This window comes from Rutidosis leptorrhynchoides, chromosome 11 (genome assembly GCF_046630445.1).
Source record: "Rutidosis leptorrhynchoides isolate AG116_Rl617_1_P2 chromosome 11, CSIRO_AGI_Rlap_v1, whole genome shotgun sequence".
NCBI lineage: Eukaryota > Viridiplantae > Streptophyta > Magnoliopsida > Asterales > Asteraceae > Rutidosis > Rutidosis leptorrhynchoides.
The window spans coordinates 1,903,070-1,911,440 of record NC_092343.1 but is presented as its reverse complement, the minus strand read 5'-3'; positions in this window follow the sequence as shown (position 1 = coordinate 1,911,440).

The window sequence follows — 8,371 nt, the reverse complement described above, 5'->3', positions numbered from 1 at the left end:
CCACTTCGAATATGATAGCTTTTTATGTATGAATCGAATGATGTTATGAACATCATTACTACCTTAAGTTCCTTGGATAAACCTACTGGAAAAGAGAAAAATAGATCTAACTTCAACGGATCCTTGGATGGCTCGAAGTTCTTGAAGCAGAATCATGACACGAAAACAAGTTCAAGTAAGATCATCACTTGAAATAAGATTGTTATAGTTATAGAAATTGAACCAAAGTTTGAATATGATTATTACCTTGTATTAGAATGATAACCTACTGTAAGAAACAAAGATTTCTTGAGGTTGGATGATCACCTTACAAGATTGGAAGTGAGCTAGCAAACTTGAAAGTATTCTTGATTTTATGTAACTAGAACTTGTAGAATTTATGAAAAACACTTAGAACTTGAAGTTAGAACTTGAGAGAGATCAATTAGATGAAGAAAATTGAAGAATGAAAGTATTTGTAGGTATTTTTGGTCGTTGGTGTATGGATTAGATATAAAGGATATGTAATTTTGTTTTCATGTAAATAAGTCATGAATGATTACTCATATTTTTGTAATTTTATGAGATATTTAATGCTAGTTGCCAAATGATGGTTCCCACATGTGTTAGGTGACTCACATGGGATACTAAGAGCTGATCATTGGAGTGTATATACCAATAGTACATACATCTAAAAGCTGTGTATTGTACGAGTACGAATACGGGTGCATACGAGTAGAATTGTTGATGAAACTGAACGAGGATGTAATTGTAAGCATTTTTGTTAAGTAGAAGTATTTTGATAAGTGTCTTGAAGTCTTTCAAAAGTGTATGAATACATATTAAAACACTACATGTATATACATTTTAACTGAGTCATTAAGTCATCGTTAGTCGTTACATGTAAGTGTTGTTTTAAGACCTTTATGTTAACGATCTTGTTAAATGTTGTTAACCCAAAGTTTATAATATCAAATGAGATTTTAAATTATTATATTATCATGATATTATGATATATTAATATATCTTAATATGATATATACATTTAAATGTCGTTACAACGATAGTCGTTACATATATGTCTCGTTTCGAAATCCTTAAGTTAGTAGTCTTGTTTTTACTTATGTAGTTCATTGTTAATACACTTAATGATATATTTAATTATCATATTATCATGTTATATATAATATAACAATGTATTAATATGCTTCATATATATTTAGTAAGACGTGGTTATAACGATAATCGTTATATGTATCGTTTCGAGTTTCATACGTCAATAGTCTCTTTTTAAGTATATAACTTATTGTTACTATTTTTAATGAGATACTTGATGATCATTATATCGTGTTAAACATATATATTTATTCATTTATGTATCATCATGTCATATACAACTTATAGCGTTCGTGAATCATTGGTCAAACTGGGTAATCAGACGTTTACAAAATTTCCGTTTCAATTAACCAAGTCTTAACAAGTTTGATTGCTTAACATGTTAGAAACATTTAATCATATAAATATAGTTTTCATTAAACATATAATCATAGAAAGGTTCGGAAAAGTTCGGGTCACTACAATGATGGTGTTATACAAGTATTTCAGTAAACTGGACACATGAAATGTGTTATGAATAGTATTGAGTTCATTTAAAACCTTGAGCGTTTATGCCACAATATTAGGGCAGACGAATAGAGAGATGTACGTGAAAATCACAGTCATGAAATTTGATGCGTCATTGTTTACAACAAGAATGATGAATATGAGTTGAAAAATAGAGTTTTATCAACATTGGGTAATATGGATGAAACGATTCGATTACAGGAAGAGTATAAACGAAGCTATCGTAAAAGAGTGAATGAGAAAATTAAATGTTCGCCTTAACTTTTGATGTAGTCACGATTGATTTCTGGAATTCAAGGGACTTAAAGAAATCTTCATAATCTTTATAAGATTTGATTCTCCGGTAATTAAGGAATTTTAGGATTTCTTTGATTAAATGCGGTGAATTTTCTCGATTGTTGTGTTTGGAATTTTGCTATAAATTAGCTTCTTCCATTTCATTATCTTCACCACTTCTATACTTTCTTCCTAAATTCATACTTCCAAAAGATTTGTTAATATGCTCAATCCCGTATTGATACTTGTTATTATATTGATCATATATGCAGTCATTCTTCTTTTTCATTTACCACCAGAGGAATCTGTTTACTTCTACTATGCTCTTGGTTTTATAGTATTTTTAGTTCTCCAGTGTCTTTATATTTCTATACACATTGATATACACGGTTTGTAATTTCGCTATCGTTATCGGGCTTTATATTTTCCCTTATATGTCGGAGCTCTATGCTCTTGTTTTCTCTTCTCGACTTTAAGTCAAGCGAATAATGGTCTAGAATTTGTAGGTATGAAGTTTCGAATGAACATAATGTTCTAAGTAAAAAGGAACGTAATATCACAATTTGATTTGTTAAATTACCAGAATCACTGAGGATAGAACTATCAAGAATATATGTTCTTGATATGTTCAGAAGTTAAGTAGAATGTAAGAGTCATGTAACATGGAAAATGATGATTATAAAGTCTATGAATCATCATCTTCCATTAAAAATTTAGCATGACTTACTGTAATATAATCACGTTGGCCTGACGTCGTTATATTATACTAACTCATGCTTCAATTCCCAACACTTCTTCAAAACATTTATAATTTAAACTTGAATTTTACAGAATATAGAAACTAATATAGTTTCCTTTATGATGTAATAAAGATATCACAAAGAGATAATTAATTGCGGACAAAAATCGTTATGAAGATATCTTCAGAAATATAGAGGATATTTATAACAAAGGGTACGATGATATCTTAGAATTTCTGAAATCGAAGAATAATGAAGAAAATTCTTCTGTACGGATTTAGAATACGTAAAGAGATCTTTTGTGGTTTTCATCAGAAATCGAATCATCTAGATTCTTTAAGTATAGGTTTAATCCTTGTGATTTGTCCACGGTTTCCTTCATGGTTTGCTCAATCCGGTTTTCAGTTCCAAATTTTCTATTGAGCTTTTCTAATGTATCATTCTTTATGGTTAAGCTTTTGGTCATTAAAACCATCTACAATTTTGCTGTTTCCTCTGCATTTAATGCAGCCATATTTGAATCATCAGTTATCAATCCGAGATGGTTTCAAGAAATTTCATTTTTAGATGGTTAAATGCTGATTGTAATCGTCAACGGATCTAATGGTTGACGAATAGGTGTTGTTGATTTCAAAAGTAATGAATGATAATTTTGGTGGTTTGATGTGATAATTCATCATAGAATACGAATGAATATAATTAATGAATGTAGTGATCTTTAGGAAGATAACACCTGCTAAAGCTTTACTTGGATTCTGATACATCAAAATCAGAATATGTAATTGAAAATGGTTGTTCTTTAGTGAATGGATACATATATCTTGTGATTATAAGTAGTATATTTACTGACTACTGAATCAGAATTGAAGAATGTACAATGTAATATATTTATGTGAGATATAAATATTTCTCGAGTTTTACCTACCCGTTAAAATATTTTCACAATTAACAGTTTGTACAAAAGAATTTTTAATTACAGTCTTTATGAAGATATACGTTCATATATGTCTTCTTCAGGTATAATATAGATTTAATGAGTTAATATAATATTAAATTCATTTGATTTTCAGTTGGAACGAGAATAAATAATCTCCAAAACCTTAGAGATTTCATAATTGTCGCGAAATATTTCGCTATGAAGTTATGAATCAATACTTCATCGTTCATTGTTATTGATATACCTCGGTATATGATGTTGATGCTCGTGGATTTCTTGTGAAATTCACAAGGCACGAATAATTTTTTCTAGAAAGTTTCGAGTACATCGAAAATGGAAGTGTAAAATCAAACATGTATTTGAATAATACACTTGATTTATTATGAAATTTTATTGTGCTGAAGCAGTGATTAACGATTGTTAAGTCATTAACGAAGGATATACATCATAGCATATTAGTGATATGAATTAACCAAGTAGTAACTACCAGTTAAGATTCACACGTAATAGCTTAGTATGAAAAGATTTATTATTGTTCCAAATCATATATATATATATATATATATATATATATATATATATATATATATATATATATATATATATACATATATATATATATATATAAAGTATACATATATAATTCTTCAAGAAGAATGAGTCAATACATCTTAACTCATTATTACTAATATTCCTTGGTATCTACGGGCGTATGATAATGATATCCGAGGTACCGAGTGTGATGTTGAGGCGTGGAATGCAGATGTTGTTGTTGGTGAAGCTGATGTTGTTGGTGGTGATGCTGATGGTACTGGTGGTGCTGGTTATGCTGCTGGTGCTGCTGATGCTTGTAGATATTGCACCATATTCTCCAGAGCCACCACTCGAGCGCGAAGCTCGTTAACTTCTTCTATTATACTGGGATGATTGGCGGTTCGGACAATGGGACGAATAAGATCTAGAATTCTAGATATTATATAATCGTGGCGAGATATCCTGGAAATGACGGTGAAAATAGTGTTTCGAATGGGTTCGCCGGTAAGCGCTTCAGGTTCTTCGCCAATAGGGCAATGTGGTGGGTGAAAAGGATCACCTTCTTCACTTCTCCATTGATTAAGTAGACTACGAACCCACCCCCAAATCATCCAGAAAAGGTGATGACTAATTGGTTGGTTCATTTCGGTTACGCTGCCATTGGAGCTCGAGGAATCAGATGAGAAATCCATATTATGTGATCAGATAAGGGTTTCGATATGAGATGAGTTGTTGAATAATGAATGATATATTTGTCTCCTTGAATATGTATATATAGCAAAAGATTTTCGTAATTTACGGAGGAAATTTAGGAAAAGTGTTAGACAAAGTCTATTGGGATAGATATGATAAGATATGATTTGTCTATACTCCAATAATGGCAGTATGACGTGTCAAGATCATAAAATGATAAGTATGTAATCTAATAATCTTTCGATTAAAGACTTTCAATTCGTATACTGTGATAACCCAATGACATTTTTCGGTTCGCAAACCGATGCATAAAGGCATAAGGCATATAGGTACGTGATATATAACAGGGAGTTATATACGTTTGAGTATGAATAGTAACAATTATAGGAGTTTCAAAAATCATGGATAATATTTTATGTAATACATATGTAATACACAAAACCATGATAAATGACATAGGAATGTCAAGAATTTCTGAAATCATGGTGTTGCATTTAAATGCGGTGGCATAATTGGATAGTACTTGGGAGAATGAGCAGAGTTCTCAGATTGGCTCGACATTCTAAGATAAGTAAAGTTTCTAAAGTATAGTGTAGCATTTAACAGTTAAAGGCAACAATTAAAGGCACTACGGTCAAGGAAAGTTGTAGTCCTACATTGTTAACGTACCTAATTGTATAAGGCACACATAAAATGCAATCATGGTTCTCTACAACAAACTGCTCTGATACCAATCTCTGTCACACCCCCAAATAGGGCCTGGGGTATTTGTGACTAATTATATCAAATCACAGTTGTATAAACGAGAACGACTCTATATGAGACTTTATATTGAGTTTTGCAGCGGAAGATAAATAGGTTACACTGTATATAATGAACAACGCATTAAATGTCTTTAATTGATATGATATGTAATGAAGACTCCAAGCATAGCAAGCAATCATCATCAATTTAGTAAGTGTAAGTCTTTCAAATTATCCATGAATGACTTGTTGAAATGTTGCTTTCAATTAGCAAATACACAGCGGAAGCATTATGTAGGACCTGAGAATAAACATGCTTTAAAGTGTCAACACGAGGTTGAGTGAGTTCATAGGTTTATCATAAATAATGATTTCAGTAATAGATATAGACCACAAGATTTAGTTTATAAAGTTGATCTCGCAGGGATCAAAAAGTAAAGTTGATCTTGCAGGAACCAAAAAGTAACGTTGATCTCGCAGGGACCAAAAAGTAAAGTTGATCTCGCAGGGACCAAAAAGTAAAGTTGATCTCGCAGGGACCAAAAAGTAAAGTTGATCTCGTAGGGACCAAAAAGTAAAGTTGATCTCACAGGGACCAAAAAGTAAAGTTGATCTCGCAGGGACCAAAAAGTTATGCCAGTTCGTGATATTTACACTAAACAGTTTCAAAGTTTGCCCCGTGATAAGTTGTACTGTCCTTGTCGGTTTGGGGACTTGCAGGACATAGCCAGATATAGCACAGTTTAATAGTTGGTACTTGTGTTTAACGTGTAAAACAGTTATAAAAGTTGCGCATGTATTATCAGCCCAAAAATATAGATAAAAAGGGAACTACGAAAACTCACAAAAATAATTTAAAAAGGGAGCAAATGAAACTCACGATACGATAGTTTGTATGATATGTGTATGATAGCACTGAACAAGTACAGAGGTGTCCTCGGATTCACGAACCTATATCAAGTATATATATTAACACATATACTCGTAATCGAATAAGTTTATATATATTATTATATATATTATTTCATTTGTTTATATATATATATATATATATATATATATATATATATATATATATATATATATATATATATATATATATATATATATATATATATATATATATATATATATATATATATATATATATATATATATATATATATACTTTTATGTATTCTATATATAAATATTTATTTGATAATATAATATTAATAAAGAGTTGTATTATTTTGTAATAATAATAATAATAATATTCATGATGATACTAGTAAAGATGTTAATAATAATAATGATATAGTTTTAATGATAGCAAAAATGATAACTTTTGTAAAAATGATGATAATACTTTTTAATAATAATAATACTGATAAAGATAGTCATATTAGTAATAATAATAATGATAACATTAATAATACTTATAAATATAAAATGATACTAGTACTAATAATAATAATGATAACAATAATTTGTATTGTTAAAATAATAATAATAATAATAATTTTAATCATAATAATGATAATGGTATTTAAAATGATAATAATAATGATAGTTTTAATAATAATACCAATAATTATAATGATAATACTAATAATTATATTAATAATATTAGTAATACTAATAATACTTTTAATACTAGTAACAATAATAATAATGATAATACTAATTAGATTAATGATAATAATAATAATAATAATAATAATAATAATAATAATAATAACAATAACAATAATAATAATAATAATAATAATAATAATAATAATAATAATAATAATAATAATAATAATAATAATAATAATAATAATAAAATAGAAATGCTACCTCAAAAGATTAGGCTTTACAAAATAAACGCCCACGCCAGGGCTTGAACCCGGGACCTCTCGCTACCCGACAACAGCCTAAACCATTCCCTCTGCCTTGCTTATCTGTTTTATAACCATACTTATATTTATTTAACTCGATTGATGTGTTCTTCTTTCTTCTTCCTAGTAACAGTCGACCAGGGATGGAATTATCCACAACACTTAATTATTTAAACGATTTAGATTTCTTGAATGGAACAAAATTAATCAGTAATAAGTTTCTGAGAAAAAGAAAACAAACGAGAAGATAAAAAATAAAAAAAATAAACCTGCTGCTGTTCGAAGCATATATAAAATAAAAAAAAACTTGATTTCGATTTTTAGAACGTTTGAGACCTTGATGTCTAAATGAAATATCTTTTAAATTATCAATATAATGTACTGGAATCATCAATTTAACTTGAAACATTAAAATGAACTCGAATTTGATCATGGAAAAATGTTTGACTTTTTACATCAAAAACTTTGACTCGCGAATTAAAGCTTGATATAATGAATTGGAAATTGAAAACTTGCAGATAGATTAAATACATGATTCCAAACATTACTGCAATTAAGGATTTTAAAATAGTTCGAAATTGGGTTTTTGGAAAAATGAACAAGAACAGGATGCTCGAGCTGTTTTCATTATTTTCTGTTTTAATTTCAATCATTTAGCATTAGTTAAATATAAGTATAGGAATGAAAATTGAACGTGTAAAGTATTAATCATGCTTGTTTGTTTAATGATAGTGATCGATAAATTACAAAATCAAAACCAGTAGATAATAAAAAATTGGATCACGATCCATTAGAATAAATAAAAAAATTAATATAGCAGCTAAATAAATAAGAAAAATGGATCGTGGGAAAAATATAAAAAAAAATAAAAAAACTTGCTGATTCACGATTAAAAACAATAAAAGCAGGTACCCTTTATTTGACTTTTCAATTTATTTATTTATTTATTTATTTATTTATATTAATAATTAATATTAATAATAA